The 22,873-nt window shown below is 50.7% G+C and overlaps 1 pseudogene; it reads left to right on the top strand.

Moving 5' to 3' along the window:
• The first annotated feature begins 9,778 nt into the window (after nucleotides 1–9,778).
• Nucleotides 9,779–10,386, top strand: LOC105525296 (annotated as a pseudogene).
• Nucleotides 10,387–22,873: the final 12,487 nt, after the last annotated feature.

Genomic DNA, 22,873 nt, shown 5'->3' with positions numbered 1-22,873 from the left:
TAGGGGCGGGACCTGCGTGGGCGGAACCGAGAGCCTGGCCGGGGGTCTCCTGAGTGGCGGTTCTCACAGGCACTGGCTCCGCCACCCCAGTCCCCGCCCCAGATAGCGCCCCGTCTAGGCGTCCCTGGGCGTGGCCGCCTTCTAGGCCCGGGTCCTTGACACGCCGTGTCCTCCCGGGGAAAGCCCGAGTAGGTGCGGTGGAATCGCGGCTGCTGGTGCGCGTGGGGACCCTTCCCCATTGACACTCCGCTCCCACCCTGAACCCCGCGCCCCGGGGATCCCCGACTCTCCTAGACTCCCCGCCACCCGACCCCCACGCGGGGACCCCTCCAGGCCCCCCAGTACCCGTCCGGGGCCTGTCTGCTGCACCTCCTGTCCAGCCCCGGGCCTCCCAGAGGTGGGCGGGAGCTGAACTTCTCCCCAGCCAGTCACTCCCCACTGCCGGTCCTTCTCCACCCCAGAACCTCCAGAGATGTCACCGTCCCAGCACTGTGGCTCATGGCTGACCGCGCCCTGGAGGGTCTCCCTGTGTTTATCCCTGTGAGGTCCTTCTACAGAGCTTTCAAGGAAGACAGAGTTCAGCCTCTTCATTGGGAAGACTTTAATCCCGCTCAGGACATCTACTGTGTCACAGTACCACTGTGGCCCAGCGCCTCATGGAGTGAGTCCAAAGCCGTAGGGGTGTCCCCTCCCCGCCTTTCTCCTGGTGTCTAGGGGGCACCCAGAAACCCTCACCTCAGATTAGACTAGCTCGTTGGCAACGTCCCTGGTATTTCACAGCCTGGGGAGTGATACACAAGGCAGGGTAGTGGGGGGTACGTATGGTGGTAGTAGACGAGGGTATACACAGAGGGTGTACACAGGGAGTGTGTAGGGATGTATGCAGAGGGTGTACACGGGTGTGTGTGCACGGAGTGTGTATAGAGGATGTGTGCAGGGGCTGTACACTGGGTTGTGTGCAGATGGTGTGGGGGAGTGTGTAGGGGGAGTGTGCAGGGAGTATGTGTGGATGGTGTAGGGGAGTGTGTAGGGGGTGTGTGCAGAGGTACACAGGGTGTGCAGTAAGTGTACTCAGAATGTGTGCAGGGAGTGTGTGGATGGTGTAGGGGAGTGTGTAGGTGTGTGTGGATGGTGTAGGGGAGTGTGTAGGGGTTGTGTGCAGGGAGTGTGTGTGGATGGTGTAGGGGAGTGTGTAGCGGGTGTGTGCAGAGGTTTTACACGGGGTGTGCAGTAGATGTACTCAGAATGTGTGCAGGGAGTGTGTGCAGAAGGTGTACATAGGGTGTATGCAGGAGGAGTGTGCAGCGGGTGTACATGTAGGGGGTGTGTGCAGAGTATACATGAGTGTGTGCAGAGGATGCACACAGGGTCTGTGCAGGGAGTATGTGCAGGGGTACATAGGGAGTATGCAGGGGGTATATACAGGGTGTTTGTGCAGGGGGTGTGTACAGAGGGTGTGTGCAGGGACTGTGTGCAGGGGTGTGTGCAACAGTGTGTGCAGGAGGTTTGTGCAGAGGGTGTGCAGGGGGTATACACAGGGTGTGTGCAGGAGATGTGTGCATAGGTGTGTTCAGGGGGTATACACGGTGTGTGAAGGTGTGTGTGGAGGTGTGTGCAGGGAGTATACACAGGGTGTGTGCAGGAGGTGTGTGCAGGGGATATGTGCAGGGAGTGTACACAGACTGTGTGCAGAGGCTATGTGCAGGGAGAGTGTGTGCAGAGGTGTGTGCAGGGGGTATACACAGGATTGTGCAAGAGGTGTGTGCAGGAGGTGTGTGCAGGGGATATGTGCGGGAGTGTACACAGGCTGTGTGTAGAGGTTATGTGCAGGGGGAGTGTGTACAGAGGTGTGTGCAGGGGGTGTACACAGTGGGTGGTGGCAGACGGTGGATGCAAGGCTGCATCTGCTCAGCCCAGGACGTTCTCTTGGTCCAGTGGTGTTAGAGCACATTTGGCCAGATTGCCTTCATCGGATATTTGACAAGCTGCAAACCTGAGGGCATGCTGGTGTCTGAGGGTGTCTCTGTGCTGACCTCAGCATGTGCAGCAAGAGCCAAGGCACGGCAGCCTAGCCCATCTCAGGCAGGTGCTCTGTGGGAGGATGGCTGTCTCCATGGACAATCCAGGGAGGTCAGCAAGGAGGAGCCCTGAGTTGGACTCGAGAGCTGTGGGAGCTGATGGCCCTCCTGGTCTCTGCCACAGCCCTTAGGTTGTGGGACACACAGCATCATATTTAATCACCGTTCATGGGGCCTGCTGAGCACTCAGCATTCCTGAGTGCAGATTGTCACACAACTTTCCAAAAATTGCAAACCCAGATATGGCTCCATGACCCCTCCTGCAAGACTGTGAAGGAGTTCAGGGCACAGCTGAGCCCTCACACCCCCAGCCCCATCACTGCTCCTGGTGTGCACTGAGTGGAACTCTGTCCAGCCAGGAGACAGAGAATAGTGGACAGCATCCCGGCTCTTCAGAAGTACACAGCGGCAAACTAAAGGCCTCATGGGCCCTCCCTCAACAGCAGTGGATTTTCAGGGCATAATACAGGCCCCAAACACTGAGCCTCTTCCTCCTGGGCAGGTACCTGGCTGGCCAGACAGGGCAGGGCAGGGGTGAGTGGGACCTCAGTGGGCAGCTGGTTCAGGACAGAACCACACAGGGATGTGATGGAAGTGCCGATGGGAACTTTGAAAACAATGCCTTTGCTCACCAAAGTATCCCAGCTTCACTGTAGAAAATATAGACACTACAGGCTGGGCGTTGTGGCTCATGCCTGTAATCCCAGCACTTTGGGAGGCCGAGGCGGGCGGATCACGAGGTCAGGAGATCGAGACCATCCTGGCTAATACAGTGAAACCCCGTCTCTACTAAAAATACAAAAAATTAGCCGGGCGTGGTGGCGGGCACCTGTAGTCCCAGCTATTCGGGAGGCTGAGGCAGGAGAATGGCGTGAACCCGGGAGGTGGAGCTTGCAGTGAGCCGAGATCGGGCCACTGCATTCCAGCCTGGGCAACAGAGCAAGACTCCATGTCAAGAAAAAGAAAGAAAAGAAAATATAGACACTACAGAAGGGCACCAAGATTCGATATGCTGCCCTACTGAGTTAACCCACACTAACATGCCCACATGTATCCTGCAGGTGTTTCTCAAGCCTGTGTGTATTGACAGTCATGAGGTTATGCTAAGCATTGCCGCATGTATCTGCCACTACGTGGTCTTTAACATTGTTTATTAAACACTTTTAATGGTCACGTTAGATCATAAACCAAACCCAACTTTATTATCCTGTCTTCTGCGGGTGAACATTGTGTCTGTCTCTACTTCTTCACGGTGCTCACCTTGGTTGGCCACATTGTGAAGATCTATGGAGGCGTGGGAGCCTTCTGGCCTGGAGTGGGGCTGCAAAAGCAGAGAGCCGTGGAGAAGCCTGGAAAGCGGAGGCAGGGGCTGAGGTAGCTGGGCTGGGCCCCATCAGCCTCATGGCAGCAGCACCTGCACAGGCCTGAGGTCCCCAGCAGCAGGGATGCTGTCTGTGGGCCCAGGGCTCCTCCACGGCTTTGGGGGCTTCCTGCCAGAGGAGAGGGCTAGTTCTCCTGGGAGGGGCCCCAAGACAGGAGTCCCCAGACATGGGCACGCCTCACCTCGGGTAGGGCCCCAACGCTTCAGCGGGTCTCGCTGGCATCCCTAAACCTAGACCAGAGGAAAGTGCATTGTGCCATGATCACCATGACCCCTCCCCTTCCCAGCACACGCTCCCATGATGCACCATGATCACAATGACCCCATGGGCTACCTGCCACTTCCAAGGACTAATGGAGGCCTCTGTCCCCAGGTTCTATCCCGGGTTCCTCACGGGGCACCAGCCCTCAGGCCCAGTTAAAGTCTGGAGCGGCTCTTTAGGTCCACAGGCTCAGGCTGCTGTGGTAGGACCCAGGCGGGAGCTCGGTGTGCTGTCTCCCCGACAGGTGCCCCTCCATAGCTTTCTGGAACATTCCAGGGAGGCTCCCAGGCCCTGAGCCTCAATCCTCAAGCCTGTGGGTCCCAGACTGCAGGCTCAGTGGGCCCTACAGAGACCAGGCCAGTGGAAGGAAACAGGGAGACCCACGTGGTCAGAGAGGAGGGCTGGAGGTGCAGCCTGAGGGGCCTCTGATCTTTCTCTAAATGGAGCGGGGGTGGGAGGAGGCTGCGATGTGCAGTGAGGGGACTTGAGAGGGAAATGGGGGTCTCCACCCACCCCAGGGACGGGCGCTCACCCCAGGCACACCCAGCTCACAGCATCCAAGCCAGGGCTACGTAGAGCGGCTACACCCAAACCCAGCTGCCGCTGGGTGCCTGAGCCAAGCTCGGAGATGCATCCTGCGTTGTCCTCTCTCCGCCCTGTGTTGAGAAGAAGACACGGGCGTCCAGCATGGCCAGGCTGGACATCCACAGCCTAGCAGAGCGGCCTCGCCTGTGTTCATGTGGCCAGTGGAACTCGTGGCACACACCTTCGCACTGTCACGCTCAGTTCACATGTGTACACACTCACAGCCACAGCACAGTCAGTTCACACACCTCACACTGCGTACATACACAGGTGTACGGGCACATGCACACTCGTGTACACGCTCACACACCCACACGCAGTCTCACACCCAGTTTCACACCCACACGTGGACCTGCATCCACCGGTACCCGTCACACACCCACACGTGGACCTCTATCCCACTCCAAGGCCTCTCCCCATACCCCTGGGCGGCAGGAGCCCAGCGGGTAGTGCAGAGGCGTGAACGAGGCTGAGGAGGCAGGGGGTACGAGCCACCTGCTGCTCACATCCTTCTCGAGAGGAAAGGAGGTGCCGGCCCACCCTGCCCACAGCTCCTAAACCTGGTCCAGGGCCAGCCGCCCCTTTGCTGGTTTCAGTTCCTCCTTTATCCATTCATAAATGTTGAACAAAAGCGCTTTTTTCCCTCACGGTATCTCTAGCAGTTAAGATCAACATCAATATTTGAGAACTGTCAATATCGCATTTTACCCACTAACCTTCCCAAATGTGAAACGGGAAGGCATGCGGAGCCCTTGCTGGGCCGTTTCAGGTGAGCACAGTTGAGGGTGGGCTTGGGGGTTCCCTGCACCGTAACGTCTTAGGAGGGGGTGGGGCCACACCTTCCAGCCTTGTCCAAGTGACAGGCCATATGTGCAGTTTAGTTTACACCGTGGAGGAAGGGAGAGTGAGGGCAGCGGGTGGGCCACTGTGTCCTGGTCTCTGTCCCGCTGTGTGGCCGGGGAGGGACTGCGGCTGTCTGGTGTAGGTTGAAACACCGTCCATCGACATCTTTGGGGGATGCTGCCACTGCCCTTGACTCCTGCCCTTGTGTCTGGAAAGGAGAGACCTCAGAGGGAGTGGCCCGCAGCTTTCCAGTTGCAGGAGCTGGTGTGGGAAGGGGCATCCCCATGGCTGTGGGCCAGAGCCCTGTAACGATGGGAAGTTTCAGTGCCCTCATAGGAGTTGCCCTGGAGCAGGTACAGTCGGTCTGGGAGCTTGTGAACCGCTTTGGGCTGCTGGGGCTGCACTGACAGCATGCATAGAGCCCAGCTACGAGTGGCGTGGCTGCAGGAGACATCCCGGAGACCCGAGGCAGGGTGGGCGGCTCTGCTATCGCAGGACTGGGTCAGGACAGCTCAGCCCTTGTGGTCCTCAGCCAAGTGCTGCTCCACTCTGCCAGAGGCCCAGAGGTCTCCCACAGGCCTGCAGACCAGTGCCAGGCCCCACATCCCTGAACCACTCCCTAGCAGGGGCCAGGCCTCAGCTGGGGCGTATGGCACTGGGCGAGGTCAGAGGTGCCCCAAGCATGTGGCCTACAGGGGTTTGTCCAGAACAAATTCTCTCCTGGACCCTGGGGGGGAAGTAGAGGCCAGCTGTTTCTTGCAGTTTCCAACACCGGAAAGCCCAGGACTTCTCAGGGAAATCTTGGTTTCCAGCTTTTTCCGAAAGTGCCTGACAGGCGGGCATGCACCCCTCTCAGAAAAGCCCCCTAGCCCCTCAGGCACTGAGCCGTGACCCTCTCCCCAGGAAGGATGGGTGGGGCCGAGGCACTGCTACCACCTGGAGCCACGTCTTCAGCCACCTGGCAGGAGCTGCGCCTGCACATGGCACCCGTGAACTCCAGCATCTTCCTCTGACCTCCCAGGCACTTGGCATCTTCCAGGGCTGCTGCCTCCTGAGCCCACCCGATATGGTTTGGATGTTTGTCCCCTCAAATCTCATGTTGAAATGTAATTGTCAGTGCTGGAGGTGGGGGCTGGTAGGAGGTGTTTGGATTACAGGAGTGGGTCCCTCATGAATGACATGGGTCGTACCGTTGGTGATGAGTGAGTTCTCACTCTGGTAGATCTGGTAGTTTAAAAATGTGTAGTGGCCAGGCGCAGTGGCTCACACTTGTCATCCCAGCACTTTGGGCGACTGAGACGAGTGGATCACTTGAGGTCAGGAGTTCAAGACCAGCCTGGCCAACATGGCAAAACCCTGTCTCGACTAAAAACACAAAAATAATTAGCTGGGTGTGGTGGTGTGCACCTGTTATCCCAGCTACCCGGGGGGCTGAGGCAGGAGAATTGCTGGAACCTGGGAGACAGAGGTTGCAGTGAGCTGAGATCATGCCACTGCACTCCAGCCTGGGCAACAGAGTGACACTCCATCTCAATTTCTTTTCAAAAGAGTGTGAGGTGTGAGGTGCCTCCCCCTCTGATTTGCTCCCCCCTTGCAATGTGAGGCACCTCCCCCCTCTGACTTGCTCTCCTCTCACAATGTGAGGCACCTCCCCTCTCTGACTTGCTCCCTCTCTCAAAATGTGGGGTGCCTCCCCCCTCTGACTTGCTCTGCTTCTCACAATGAGAGATGTCTCCTCCCTCTGACTTGCTCTGCCTCTCACAGTGCCATGCATCGGCTCCCCCTTTACCTTCCACCACAATTGGAAATTTCCTGAGGCCTCATCAGAAGCAGATCCTGGCACTATACCTCATGTATAGCCTACAAAACAGTGAGCCAATTAAACCTCTTTTCTTTATAAATTACCCAGTCGCAGGTTTTCTTTTTAGCAATGCAAGGACGGCCTAGTACACCGCCTCTGCCTCTCTTTTCACCGTCTGCTGTTAAACACAGGTTGATCAGGACCAGGGGCCAGCATCAGATATAACCTGGCGTCCTCTGCCAAGTCCCAGGCTTACCCCACTATGGCTTGGGGACCTGCAACTGCTTGCTCCTCATCTCTGAGGCTTCGGGGAGCCCAGAGTTTAGAGACCCTTAGGGCCAGGGCAGAGTGTTGCCTGGGGGCCACCAGCCTCAGAAAGCTCAAGGCCTCCTCCAAGCAGGAGTTCTCTCAGAGCCAGAGCCGCCCCACCCCATATGGCCCAGTGACCGTCACTCACAGCTCACCTTTTCCTTGAGCCTCTGGTCAGTCGACAAGCCCTGACTGCTCCCTGGCCCCTGGCCACTGGCCATGTCCCCCCTCCCACCCCCCCAACCCCCCCGCTGACCAAGCTCCACCACCTCAACCCCACAGGCTCCAGGGCCACTTTGCGCTGCCACTGGGTGCATTCCGTTGGGCGAAGCTTTGTTGCTGAGGCCGGGGCTCAGCATCACAGCCTCTGTTGGTTCCTGCAGGCAGTGGACATGGTGGGTCCTCACTGTGAGGATCCCAGGCTCTGGGGGCCCAGACGCAGGTTTCTGGCTGGGCACACACTGGGGTGAGCAGGCTCTCTGGCTGTGTGACCATGAACAAGCCCATCTCCGAATTCCAGTTTTCACATCTCTAAAAAGTAAAAATAAGAGGGCCCTCAGGGGGACTGGCAGTTCCTAGCCCTCTTGGGCCTTGCCCATTTCTGGTGTAGAGGATGGAGCCATCTCTTACAGCTCAGACTGGTGAGAAGCAAGCATGAGGCTATGGTGGCATTTTGGGGTAAAGTTTAGATTTTCCAGAAGAAGAAACAAGTGTAAGTGGCACACACCCTGTCCCCCTTCTGCTTTGCGCTGAACAGAGCTGTGATGTCTGAAACTGCAGCAGCCACCTTGGGATGATGAGGGCAAAGAAAATTGGCATCACAGGGGTGCCCAACCTGGGCTCCAAACCAAGGCCACTGCTACTAGGCCTAGACTGTGGCTAAGAGAAAGAAAACACGACAGCTGACTGACTATTGTGCCCAGTGCCTTCCTGTGGACCCTGGCATCTGCCGAGGTGGTGGGCATAGCATAGGTGGCACAGGTACATGTGAAGGTGCCTGTAAGGAGGCCTGGAAGGAGGCTGTGCCTGCCCAGCCGAGGGACCCCCTTTCTCCATGGGGAGATAGAGCCCCAGGAGGGGGCAGGAGCTGGAGCATGGGAGTAGCTGGAGCTGCGGAGGGGAGCTCTGGAGGACCCCACCTGCCCAGGGCTTGGACAGAGGGAGCCAGCTGCTGGGGACGTCCCTCCATCTGCTTGGATGGGGGAGCCAGCTGCTGGGGACATCCTTCTGTCTGCTCAGACAGAGTGCTGGCTGCTGGGGACGTCCCTCTGTCTGCCCGGTGTCCAGCCTGGCTTGAGTCCAGGTCCAAGTAGCCTGTGTGGATGAAGGAGCAGGTCGGGGTGGGGAACAAAAGCCTGAAATGTAATCAGCTGGCTTCACGGCTATGGTGAGCGAGCGGGCCTCCTGCCTCCTGGTAGTCAGCACCGAGACTGCTGGAGCCAGCCTTGTCCTTAGAGGCAGCACCAGGAGAATGAAGTGCGGGTGAGAGGGGACCTTTGCTGCCCAGAGGCACGCGGTCTATTGGCTGCAGGTTTGTGCTCCTGCAGGAGTCACGGGTGGAACCCCAACCCCAGTGCTGCGGCGTGTGGAGTAGGGTCCTCCCAGTGGGATCAGTGTGCTCATAGGAGACGGTTGCCCTTTCTTCCTCTGTTGCACCGGGAAACAGGAAGGGCCCTCACCAGGAGGCCAGTCAGCTGGTGCCCGGATCTCTGGCTTCCACTCCAGAGTGGCGGGAAACCTGTGCCTGCAGCTCAGGTCGCCCCTGTGTGATTTTCTGCTACGGCCACCTGAGCTGATTAAGACCTCCCCCCAAATCTGTGCAAAACTCCAGCGCTTTGAATGTCACCTATGAGGCAAAAGCCGTGATAAACGCAGGGATCTTGAGAGGTGCTTTTCCTGGGTTATCGGGGGGTGGGGGGTTCTAAATGCAGTCATGCGTGTCCTTCTAAGAGACAGAAGAGAGAGACAGAGAAGAGACACAGAGGAACCAGCCGTGGAGAGATACAGCAGAAGCTGGAGGCAATGGGAGGATCCTGGCCCGGAGCCTCCAGAGGGAGTGGGGGCCGTGTCCCAGAAGCGTGAGAGTCCTGTGTGTTGTTCTGAGCCCCTAAAGCTGGGGTAACTTGTTCCAGCAGTCACGGGAAACTGACACGTCCCAAACACAGCCTGGCGAGAACACAGGGCTGAGACATCGTCTCCGTCACACCCCAACACACAAAGACTGACTGTGACGGGTGCTGCGCGTCTCACCCAGAGCTCCGAAGGCATTTAGTTGAGTCCTGTTCTGACCTGAGGCCTGGCGCCTGGAGAGCCTTGTCCAGAACCGTCACGGAGTCCTGGGTCCTCGCTCCCCTCGGGAGCTGTGCGCTGGCCTGCACCTGGACAGAGTGGGAGACACCAACCTCCACTGCCAGGAAGGCCCAGGGTCCTCAGGGACCAAGAGGCAGGACACGGCCGCTCCCGGGGTCCTCGGGATGTCTGTGCGGCCTTCGCTACTTGAGCCGTGAGGCGCCATCCCCATGTGCCCTTCGGGCTGGTCCAGGAGGAGGCCCTGCGGCAGCCACAGACTTGGGGGACAAAGCCCCAGGAACTCAGAACCTTGTGGGTTTTGGAAGAGGAGCCATGCAGCAAGGTCTCGACGCCTGCAAAGAGCTGAATGAGGAGCTGTGCTAGGAAGGGAGCGCAGCACACCCAGCACTCAAATGCTGATGCTACAAAACGCACCACGAGTTCTCCGAGCCATGGGGATCGGGGCAGTGCTCTCCACAGACTGGAGCTGCAGGAGCTCGGTGGTGGCCAGCAGGCATGTCCCCGGCAGGTGCCGCGAGGGTGCCATCTCAGCCGAGAACCACCAGGCTCTGTGCCCATCTCACAGGGAGTGAAGGAGGCGGAGGGAGCCCCGGACTCACTGGGTTCTGACCCAGACCCTTCTTTTCTGCAGGGTGGAATCCTCCTCCAAGAGAATCCCAGGCCTGCGTTTGGGAGACCCAGGGACACCCAGGGCTGTTGCCTGCTCCTCTCTGGGGCTTCCAGGGGAGAGTTCACGCAGTGCCCAGTGTCCTCTCACTGGGATCTTCTTGCCCCTGAGGGGCGTCCATGTCCCCCAGCACCCCAAGGAAGAGAATGAGCTGTCTTTGGTGGGTGTTGTGCTATTTTCTGTCCTTATTTCACTCAGAACTCAATCCCTGCAAATGAATTTTGTCAAAGGCCCCTTTTCAGTATCAAGGAGCAGGAAGCAATATCCTTTAAAAACCGATTGGCCATACATTTCTGCTCATTAAATAAATATTTTTACTTTGGACCCGATTGATTTTTCAGACATGCAGAACAATGGGACTGACTCACCTGTGTGCAGCTGGGAGCCTCCTTCCTCCCTGGGGTCCTTTGAAGTCACAGTGAGGCGGCCACACCTGCTGCACAGGTGGAGCCCGGCCGATAGGCACCTGAATTCTCACCAACTTCACAGAGTGTTCAGAAATTGGCTCTCACTCGGCCGACACGTCCCCTTCCTGGATCCCTGGGGTGGGGTGCAAGGCATGGCATGCACCAGGGAGAAAAACGCCGAAGGGTGAAAACCAGCGGAGAGAGGGCTGAGAAAGGCTCCCCCACAGGCAGGTCAAGGAGAGAACCCGCAGTTCCCCCACACCCGCCAGCCCCCGCCCAGGCAATCTCCCTGCTCTAGCATCTCAGCCTCAGCCTCTGATCCCTGACCGCCTTGCTCCCTGGTATCCAGAGTGAGGCCGGGACTCAGGGAGGGCCACACCGTTCACTTCTGTAAGGGAGCCTCTGTTCAGTCAGTCCTTCAACAAGCATGAATCCAGAGCCGCAGGCACTGCCGGTCCCATCCCGGGTGCTGGTCACGGAGCAGAGAAAGCTTGAGGGCCGTGGTGTCTACTGAGGGGGCAGATGACAAGCCAGGAGCACGAGTCACAGCACACACTGGCGCAGCTGCAGGGAACTGGGCAGAGCCTGGCCAGGCACATGGGGCAGGCGGCTGCGGCCCTAATGCGGTGGTGGGCGCACAGACCTTGTCAGAAGGTGTCTGAGCGGAGACATTTATTTGGTTTCATTATCGTATAGAGCAGAACAGAAAACTCAGACACGAAGCTGCACACCTACGCCCACCTGATCTTTGACAAGACCAACAAAAACAAGCCGCAGGGAGAGGACTCCCTGTCCGATAGATGGTGCTGGGACAACCAGCTCAGTCACAGGCAGAAGAAGGAAACTGGACTCTTACCCTTCCCCATAGACAAAAATCAGCTCTAGATGGATTAAAGACTCAAATGCAAGACGTCAAACTATAAACATCCTGAAAGACAACCTAGGAAATGCTCTTCTTGACGTTGGCGTCGGCAAAGAACTCTGGCTATGTCCTCAAAAGCAACTGCAACAAAAACAAAAAGACAAGTGAGACCTAATTAAACTAAAGAGCTTCTGCACAGCAGAGGAAACTGCCAGCAGAGGAAACACCCCTACAGAATGGGAGAAAATATTTGCAAACTATGCATCTGACAAAGGCCTAATATCCAGCATCTATAGGAAACTTAAATCGACAAGCAAAAAACAACCCCATTAAAAAATGGGCAAAGGACACGAACAGATACTTCTCCAAAGAAGACATACAAGTGACCAACAAGTATAAGAAAAAACTATCATTATCAGAGAAATGCAAATCAAAACCACAATGAGATGCCAGCTTAGCAGTCAGAATGGCAATTATTACAAAGTCAAAAAACAACAGACGCTGGTGAAGCCAAAGAAAAAAGCTGATGCTCACGGACTGCTGGTGGGAATGTAACTTAGCCCAGGCCTGTGGGGAGCAGTCTGAAGATTCGTCAAAGATCTTAAAAGAGAGCTACCACTCAACCTAGCAATCCCATTACTGGGTATATACCCAAAAGAAAATAAATGATTCTACCAAAATGACACATATGTTCATCACAGCGTTATTCACAATAGCAAGACATGGAGCCGACCCAGGTGCCCATCGATGGTAGACGACTACATAAAGAAAACGTGGTAGGTATACACCGTGGAGTGCTGCGCAGCCATGCCATGAAAAGGTTGAAAACGTGGTCAGCATACACTGTGGAGTGCTGCGCAGCCATGCTATGAAAAGGATGAGAATGTGGTAGGGATACACCATGGAATGCTGCGCAGCCATGAAAAGGATGAGAATGTGGTAGGGATACACCGTGGAATACTACGCAACCATGGAAAGAATGAGAATGTGGTACGTATACACCGAGAATACTACGTAGCCATGAAAAGAATGAAAATGTGTCCTTTGCAGCAACAAGGGTGCAACTGGAGGCTGTTCTCCTAAGCAAATTAATGCAGGAACAGAAAACCAAATACGGCATGTTCTCACTTACAAGTGGGAGCTAAACATTGAGGACACGTGTACAAAAATATGGGAACAAAAGACACTGCAGCCTCCTGGAGGGTTGGGGATGGGGGATTAAAGAACTTCCTTCAGGTATGATGCTCGCCATCTGGGTGATGGGACGCGTCCTCCAAACCTCGGCATCACGCAATATTCTCATGTAACAAATCTGCACGGGTGCCTGCTAAAACTAAAATAAAAGTTGAAATTTTAAAAGTAAAGTAAGATAAATGCCATATCAGTTATTTGATCAGTCAAATGTTTCATTTAACACCTTAAATAGAAACAGTCGTAGGTATTGGAAGGATAAAGAATTGGAATGGAAGTCCACAGAGGCAAAACGGGCAAACAATTAAAATATGTAAGCAGGTATTGTTTGTTTCGTGTAGGTCTTAATGTTGTTGTTTACACATTTGTCAGTTGATTGGTTGTTTTGGTGAATATTCATTGGATTCAAGTAAACGGTTCATTTTCTAATTCCTGGAGTGAAGCCGCTCTAAACAGTCATGTGTAGATTTTCCCGTGAAATAAACTTTCATCTCTCCAGAGTGCATGTCCAGGCAGGGGGTTGCTCAATCCCGAGGGAAGTGTAGACGTAATGTTAAAATACACTGCCACCTTGTCGTCTGGAGCAGCTGCCGCACGTCACACCCCCAGCAGCGGCGCGGGAGAGCTGGGGGCTCCGCGTCCTCGCCAGCGCTGGGTGTGGCCACGTGTTGCCTTTTCCTTGCGCTGTTCTCACAGGTGTGTCGTGGTTCCACGCGCCCGTGGTGTATGTTTTTATTCCCTCGTGGCTGACGATGTCGAGCAGCTCGTGTTCTTATCTGCCATGCAAATGTCTTTGGTGAATGAGTTGTTCCCTCTTTTGCCCATTATTCATCTACTTGTGTTGTGTTAAGTGTGTGTTTCGTTGTCTTGGCAGGGCTGTCAGTGAGACTGAGACTTAAACTTCAATTCCTACGTGTTCGCTGTAATTAGATAAAAACGCCGTTGACACATGTGTGCTGATCTTGTATCCAGCGACACTGCTGAACTCATGGACTAGTTATAGGTGAGGTTTGTGTGTCTTTTCCGGTAAATTCCTCGGAATGTTCTACTTAAACAATTATGCTCTCTGTAAATAGAGATGGTTTTCTTTCTTCTTTGTTGTCTGAATGCCTTTTACTTCCTTCTCTTGCTTTATTGCACTAGCTGGCACTTTCAGGATGATGTTGGCAGGGATGGGAGTGGGGACCGCCTCTTCTCATTCCGGATTTTAGGGAGGAAGTATCCAGTTTTTCACCACTATGTGTGATATCATCTGTGGGTTTTTAATGGATACACTCCATCTGGTTAAGGAAGTTCCTCACTGCTCCTAGTTTGCTGAGACTTTTTCCATGAATGATTCTTGAATTTTGTCACTGTTTTTTGCATCATTTAAGATGATCAAGTGTGTTTTCTTCTTGGTCTGTTAACACAGTGGAGAGTACTGACTGAATTTCAAATGTTTAGCCTTGCATACTACTGCCACAATTTGTGCTGGTTCTTCTATGTTACTTACTTTTGCGTCTATGTTCATGAGAGATATTCGTACATAGTTTTGTTTCTCGTACTGTCATTTGTCTGGCTTTGGCACTGCAGTAATGCTGTTTTCATAACGAGTAGGGAAGTGTTTCTCTTCTATTTTCTGGAGGAGATTGTGCAGAATTGGTAATATTTCTTCATTACATGTTCATAAAATCTGCTAATGAAACCATCAGTGTCTGGAATTTTCATCTTCAGAAAGTTTTTCTGCTATGAATTCCATTACTTTAATACAAAAGGGCTGTTCAGGCCATGTATTTCTTGTTGAGTGAGTTTTGGTAGTTTGTGGCTTTTAAAGAATTGGCTTATTTCTTCAAAGTTGTCAGATACATGTGCACAGAGTAATTCATAATGTTCGTGTTTTGCCCTCTTAATGTCTGTGGGTCAATAGTGATATATCCTCTTTCATTACTGATACTGGTAATTTCTCTCTCTTTCTCCCTTGCTAATCAGTCTGGTTAAAGCTTTATCAATTTTACGGCTCTTTTCAAAGAACCAGCCTCTAGTTTATTGATTTTTCTTTGTTGTCTCTGTTTTCTATTTCATTGGTTTCTCTTATCTTTACTCTTTCCTTCCTTCTGTCTGCTTTCGGTTTAATTTGCTCCTGTTTTTGTAATTTCTTAAAGTGGAAGCTTAGATTGTTGATTTATAATTTTCTTCTGTTTTTAGTATTAGCATTTCTTTATTCTTTTCTAACTAAATGCTTCTAATATAAGCATTTAGTTCTGTAAATTTCTCTCTAAGCCCTGTTTCATTTTGCTATGTTGTATTTTTCATTTTCATTCAGTTCAAGTGATTTCCAGTTTTTCTGAGCCATCCTCCTCGACATTTGCATTGTCTAGGGAGTGTGCTGTTTAATTTCCACCTATTTGGAGGTTTTTCTAGGCATTTTCATGTTATTGATTTCCAGTTTCACTCCACTGTAGGTTTTTTGTTATTGTAAATTTGTTCACATGTATTTTATGACCAAAATGAAAGTGAATGTAGATGTTGTTTGACAGAACGTTTTATAAATGTTAATTAGGTCCAGTTGGTTCCTGGAGCTGGTCAGTTCTTCCATATCCTTGCTAATTTACTGTCCACTTTTCTATCAGCTACTGAGAGAGGAGTTGTTATGAACTGAATTTTGTCTCACAAAATTCACACGTTGAAGCCCTAACCCCCAATGTAACTGTGTTTAGAGACAGGGCCTGTAAGGAGGTGATTATGGTTGCAAGAAGTCATATGAGGGGGCCTGACTCAATAGGACTTGTGTCCTTATAAGAAGATGGAAAGAAGCCAGGAATCATTCACTCTCCACACCAGCACAAAAAAATACCATATGAGAACACTGAGAGTCAACCCCTACCATGAGAGAACACCAAGAAGTCAACCCCTACCTCGTGAGAACACCGAGAAGTCAATCCCTACCTCGTGAGAACACCAAGAAGTCAACCTCACTAGCCTTCATCTTGGTCCTTCAGCTTCCAGAATGGTGAGAAAACAAATAAAACAAATTGTAGCCCTTTAAGGCCCCAGTCTGTGGTATTTTGACATGGCAGCCCCAGCCTACTGAGATGGGAATGTTGGGGTCACCAATCCCAGTGTGGAGCTGCCTGTTCCCTTTCAGGTCTATCGTCTTTGTCTTGTGTATTTGGAAGCCCTCTTGTTGGGTGCATATGTATTTAGGATTACTAGGTCTTCTTGGGGAGTTGACCCTTTGTCATTATGCAACGTCCCTCTTTTAGTAATTTTCCTTGCTCTGAAATCTGCTTTGTCACTCCAGTTTTTTTAATTAGTGTTTGCTTGGCATATCTTTTTCTATCCTTTTATGTTTAATCTGGCTATATGTTGTATTTAAAGAGGGATTTTGTAGATAGCCTGTAGATAAGACTTGCCATTATGCAGTCTGGTAATTTCCGCCTTTAGTCAGTATGTTTAGATCATCTACATTTATATTCATTACTGATGCATCTGAATTCAGGTCCAGCATTTCTTGCATGTCCTCTATTTGGTGCCTCTGATTTTTTCCTCTTTTCCCCTTTGCATGCCTTCTTTTGGATTATTGGGATATTTTGTAGTATTTCATTTTGATTTATATGGTTCCTTGAATTCTAACTCTGTGTATTATCATTCTAAGGATTGCAATATACATTCTAACTCCCTCCTCACCTTTCCAGTCTATGCAGAATTAATATTTTTACCACTTCTGGCTGGAATGCTGGGATCTTGTCCCCACCGAGGCCCCTTCACTGTGCCCTTTGTCGCAGTCACCGTATCACGTCTGCACATATTGAAAATTCCACCACACAATGTTGTTCACTGTCACTTTCAACCATCATATGTACTTTAAAGACTCATCTACATGCTGTCTACAAGAAATCCATTTTAAATGTAATGATATAGACTGTTTCACAGTAAAAGGATGGGAAAAGACCTATCAGACCAACATCAGTTACACAAAAATCCTCAAACAGCTCTATTCACGCTAGACAAAATAGACTCAGAACAGGAAAAGTCACTCGCGGTAAAGAGGAGAACAATAGTGTGCTGTATTTCCTTGGCTATTTACCGCTTGTCTTGCCCTTTCTTCCTTCTTGGGGTTGTAGGTTTTCCTCTGGTATCTTCCCTCAGGCTGAAGAACTTGCTTTGGCATCTTTTAAACCAGGTGTCCTGGCTACAAATTATCTTAGTGCATCCTCACTAGAGAACGTCAATTGTTCTTTTATTTCCGAAGGGTAATTTCCCCTTGATTTTTCCTCCATTTCCGAAGGGTATTCGCACATCAATTTTTCCTTCATTTCCAAAGGGTATTCTCACCTCGATTTTTCCTTCATTTCCGAAGGGTGTTCTCATGTTGATTTTTCCTCCATTTCTGAAGGGTATTCTTGCCTCAATTTTTCCTTCTTTTCCGAAGGGTATTCATGTGTTGATTTTTTCTTCTTTTCTGAAGGGTATTCTCACGTCAATTTTTCCTTCTTTTCCGAAGGATATTCTGGCATTGATTTTTCCTTCATTTCTGAAGGGTATTCTCACATCAATTTTTCCTCCATTTCCGAAGGGTATTCTCACCTCGATTTTTCCTCCATTTCCGAAGGGTATTCTCACCTCAATTTTTCCTTCATGTCTGAAGGGTGTTCTCATGTCAATTTTCCCTCCATTTCCAAAGGGTATTCTCACGTCAATTTTTCCTCCATTTCCGAAGGGTGTTCTCACCTCGATTTTTTCTTCTTTTCCAACATGTATTCTCGCGTCGATTCTTCCTTCTTTTCTGAAGGGTATTCTTGCCTTGATTTTTCCTCCATTTCCCAAGGGTATTCTCGCCTTGATTTTTCCTCCATTTCCCAAGGGTATTCTTGCCTCGATTTTTCCTTCTTTTCCTAAGGGTATTCTCACCTCAATTTTTCCTTCTTTTCTGAAGGGTGTTCTTGTGTCTATTTTTCCTTCATTTCCGAAGGGTATTCTCGCCTCAATTTGTCCTCCATTTCCATAGGGTGTTCTCACCTTGATTTTTCCTTCGTTTCTGAAGGGTATTATTGAGTCAATTTTCCCTTCATTTCTGAAGTGTACTCTCGTGTTGATTTTTCCTCCATTTCTGAAGGGTATTCTCACCTTGATTTTTCCTTCTTTTCCAAAGGGTGTTCTCGTGTCAATTTTCCTTCATTTCCGAAGGGTGTTGCTGCGTTAAATTTTCCTTCTTTTCTGAAAGATATTCTTATCCAGTTTTTCCTTCATTTCTGAAGGGTATTCTCATGTCAATTTTTCTTCCATTTCCGAAGGGTATTCTCACGTTGATTTTTCCTCCATTTCTGAAGGGTGTTCTCACGCTGATTTTTCCTCCATTTCCAAAGGGTGTTCTCGCATCAATTTTTCCTTCTTTTCCGAAGGGTGTTCTCATGTCAATTTTTCCTTCTTTTCTGAAGGGTGTTCTCGCATCGATTTTTCCTTCTTTTCCAAAAGGTATTCTCGCGACGATTTTTCCTTCTTTTCTGAAGGGTATTCTGGCATCAATTTTTCCTCCATTTCCAAAGGGTGTTCTTGTGTCGATTTTTCCTTCATTTCCGGAGGGTGATTTTTCCTTCATTTCCGAAGGGTATTCTCACCTCGATTTTCCCTTCTTTTCCGAAGGGTATTCTCACCTCGATTTATCCTTTTCCAAAGGGTATTCTCGCCTTGATTTGTCCTTAATTTCTGAAGGATATTCTCACGTCGATTTTTCCTCCATTTCTGAAATTCTTGCAGATGCACAACTCTGGCTTGGTGCTTCCTTTGGTTTCTCATTTTCAATGTTCTTCCACATCCTGGTCTGCACAGCATCTGATGAGAAATTCAGTCTGGATTATTGTGCCCTGTAGGGGATGTGTCATTTCTGTCTGACTGCTTCTCTGGAACTAATTAAATAAGTTAAACCAATACTTTTTCTCCAGCAAACACTTGGACACCTGTCTTTTATCACCTACTTGCCACTGTGGGAAACTCAGCTCTCAGTCCAGGGGGTAAAGCAGACGTTGACAGGTGGTTAGAAATCAATTGCCCTCCCTGGCTGACATGAGCCCCAGGGAGCATGTTGACTAATCAATGACCTTTGGGGAAAGAGCAGTATCAGGTCCAGAGAGAGGGAACCATTCCCCAGCTTGTGCAAAAGAGGAGGCATGCTGTTGTGGGTACGATTGTGTCCCCCTCAAAAGGTATGTCCAAATCCCAACTCCCAGTGCCTTATTTGGAAATCAGGTCTTTGCAGATGTCATTAAATGAGATCACACTGGACTGGAGTGAGCCTAATCATGACACCCTTATAAGAGGGAGAAATTTGGACACACAGACACACAGAGAAGGAGGCCAGCATAGCGTGATGTTGTCACAAGGCAAGGACAACCCGGGATTGTGGACAACACCAGAAAGGGAAAGAGACAAGGAAGGCTCCTCCCTGGAGCCTTTGGAGGGTGCATGGTCCTGTGGACACCTTGAATTACACGTCTGGTCTCTGAAACAGCGACAGAACACACTTCCAGTGTTTCCAGTCATGCACTATGCAATAATTTGTTATAGGAGTCTTAGGAAACACATACACACACCTTTTCTTTGTGTATTTAGCTTCTTTGTCCTTAAATCCCATAGGCCTGCTTTGGCCAAAGATGCAGATTCCCACTTCTTGTTTGTTAAGAGAAGGTTTCCCTGGCCTGGCCACATTGCTTTTTGGTTCAGCCTCATTGCTGACTTAGGGACAGCAGGAACTTGTCCCCAGGAGAGGTTCTGAGGGAAGCAAGAGGCTCTGTAGCCTCTCGCCAGGGGCCTGGGGTCTCTTCAGCATGGACAGAATTGAATGAGTGAATGGTCTGCTCCTGAGTCCCACTAGCTAAATGAGGGGTCAGGCTTTGCTTTGCACTCCGAGTGTGAGTGCAGCTGCCAGGCTCCCCATCACAGCACAGGGTGGCACACGGATGGGGCAGTGCCTCTTCCACAGGAACGTCAGCAAAGCCACATCCTGCAGCCATAAGGTGGCTCCAGTGGTCAGTAAAGATCTGGCCTGGGCAATGTGTGGGACTAGTGGGACATGTCACAGAACAGAGTGTCTAATGGCAACAGGCTGGGCTGTGACTTCTGCCCTGGGCCAGGGACACGCATGGTGTGTCTTTTTGTTTTTGTTGTTGTTGTTTTTGAGACGGAGTCTCGCTGTCACCCAGGCTGGAGTGCAGTGGTGTAATCTCAGCTCACTGCAAACTCCACCTCCCTGGTTCAAATGATTCTCCTGCCTCAGCTTCCTGAGTAGCTGGAATTACAGGCACGCACCACCACACCCGGCTAATTTTTGTATTTTTAGTAGAGACAGGGTTTTACCATGATGGCCAGGCTGGTCTCAAACTCCTGACCTCAGGCGATCCACCTACCTCAGCCTCCCAAAGTGCTGGGATTACAAGTGTGAGCCACTGCACATGGCCCACAGTGCATCTTTATATATTAAACCGGAAAACAAATCAACCTAGGAAATTCCACTTCCAAAAATGGAAGTCTAGGTCATCTATACCCACCCAGATGCCAAGGACAACTGGAAAACTTGGACGAAATAGAACCATATGCGTGAAGGCATTGGAAGCCAACCAAGTAGTGTAGAGATGCCTGGCCCGTAGCCAGGAAAGAGAAATGTGACTGGAGGTGGGTGAGCCTGGGATCTGGGGACATGCCTTCTATGGGCCATGCCAATTCCAGGAGCAGGGGCTAAAAATCAGCACCATCCTTTTGAAAGTACTCTGGGATCAGGGGACAAGTGTTGGCACAAAGACCCAGGAGGAATAAAGTTTCTGCTCTGTATCCCCTGCTTCAGAAGAGAACCTATATAGCTCATCACGGGGATAAAAGGTAAACTGAGGTCAACCAGCCTGCCAGGGGCTGCAGCCCAACTCCAAGTCATCTGGGAACTCCAGGACACCCCGTCCCTGATCCTGGGCTAGTGTTCCCAGACCGCTGGTGTGTCTCTAGGTGGGGAGGCATGAAGCCTTAAAACTCTGCTTACTTTCTCAGCTGGGAAGCAGGTAGCCTGGGGCAGGTTTGCAGCCCTGCTCACCCACTGCCTGGAGACAGACTTTGAGACTTTGTGCTTTTGGGGGTGGGGGTGAGTGGTAGGAGTGAGACTGGCCTTGCTGGCTGTGTGGAAGTGGGTTGAGGCCTGTAACTGAGTGCTTCCCCACACTTCTCTGGCGACCTGTATGACACAGCAGAGAACATAACTCCATTGACCAGGGAACCACGCCCCATCTCCCACAGCAGCCGCAGCAAGCCCCACCCAAGGAGAGGCTGAGTTCAGACATGCCTAACCCTGCCCCCACCTGGTGGTCTTTCTCTACCTGTCCTGGTAGCTGACGACAAAGGACATGATCTCCTGTGGGCTCTAGGGCAAACTTGTATCTTCTCTATAAAACCGCAGCTGATGCACTCTTGAAAGCACCACCGCCTGACTAGAGACCAACCTCTACCAAACCAGCACACTTAACAAAACTACAACCAAGGAGCCTCAGAGTCCACTCCACTCTCCTGACACCTCCACCAGAGCAGGTGCTGGTATGCATGACTGAGAGACCTGAAGACAGAGCACGTCACAGGACTCTGTGCAGACACTCCCCTGTACCAGCCTGGAGCTTAGCTCCAGTGGGTGACTAGACCAAGAAGAGCAGAACAGTCACTGCAGTTCAGTTCTCAGGAAGCCCCATCGCTAGGGGACGGGGGAGAGCACCACCTCAAGGCAACACCCTGCGGGACAAAAGAATCTGAACAGCAGCCCTTGAGCCTCAGATCTTCCCTCTGACATAGTCCAGCAAATGAGAAGGAACCAGAAAAACAATTCTAGTAATACGACAGAACAACATTCTTTAGTACCCCCAAAAGATCATGCCAGCTCACCAGCAATGGATCCAAACTGGTAAGAAATCCCTGAAGTGTCAGAAAAAGAATTCAGGGCTGGGCGCGGTGGCTCAAGCCTGTAATCCCAGCACTTAGGGAGGCTGAGACGGGCGGATCACGAGGTCAGGAGATCGAGACCATCCTGGCTAACACGGTGAAACCCCGTCTCTACTAAAAAATACAAAAAAAAACTAGCCGGGCGAGGTGGCGGGCGCCTGTAGTCCCAGCTACTCGGGAGGCTGAGGTGGAAGAATGGCGTAAACCCGGGAGGCGGAGCTTGCAGTGAGCTGAGATCCGGCCACTGCACTCCAGCCTGGGCGACAGAGCGAGACTCTGTCTCAAAAAAAAAAAAAAAAAAAAAAAAAAAGGATTCAGAAGGTCTATTATTAAGCTAATCAAGGAGTTACTAGAGAAAGGTGAAGTCCAACTTATGAAATTTTTTAAAAATGATACAAGATTTGAAGGGAAAAATCTCCAGTGAAATAGATAGCACAAATAGAAATCCACGTTAGACACACTACAATTAACTACAGAAAGCCAAAATAAAAATAAATATCATAAAAGCAACCAGCATACAAAGTAAGATTACTTTAGAAGGAGCAAAAATCTGATAGACATCCAACTTCTCAGCAGAAACAATGGAAGCCAGAGGACAATGCAATAAAATCTTTAAATGATGTGAGAAAGAAAAAATAACTCCCAGCCTAGGATATTACACCCAGTAAAAATATCATTCAAGAACAAAGTTAAAATAAAGCTATTTTTATAACAAAGACAAAATAAAATAAAACTGAGAGAACCACAAAGATGCTGGTAAAGCAGTAGGGGGAGAAAACAATCTTTTCAGAAAATGGTCAGTTTTATGTCTCCTCCCATGGAGACATGGATGAAATGCAACCTCCACCTGACATGGGCCCCTCTTCTGAACCCTGAGACAACAGCTAAAGCTGGCAGGTGCCCCTCGTCAGAGTTCTTGGTTTTAAAACAGTAGTAGTTCCAATATTTTCCCTTTGTTCCCCCAGCCACAGGCATAGTAGCTTCCTCTAGAAGCCTCTTCCTTCAAGATATCTTTTAATTACCTGCTAAACTCCAAGCCTGCTTAACAATCCTTCCTTTCAGTTTTCTGCGCTCAAATAATTGCTGTGGTTTCTGTCTCTTGATTGTGCCCTCACTGATATGTGGGGTTCATGACAACCTGTTATTGACTAAAATGGTAATCTATATTATTTATTCCATGAATAAATAATATATTCATGACAACACATCAACATTCTTAAAAGAAAATTCT

Source organism: Colobus angolensis, unplaced genomic scaffold (assembly GCF_000951035.1).
Source record: "Colobus angolensis palliatus isolate OR3802 unplaced genomic scaffold, Cang.pa_1.0 Scaffold528, whole genome shotgun sequence".
In the NCBI taxonomy this organism is placed as follows: Eukaryota; Metazoa; Chordata; class Mammalia; order Primates; family Cercopithecidae; genus Colobus; species Colobus angolensis.
Note: the sequence above shows the minus strand (reverse complement) of the source record. Positions and strands in the feature narration are given on the sequence as shown.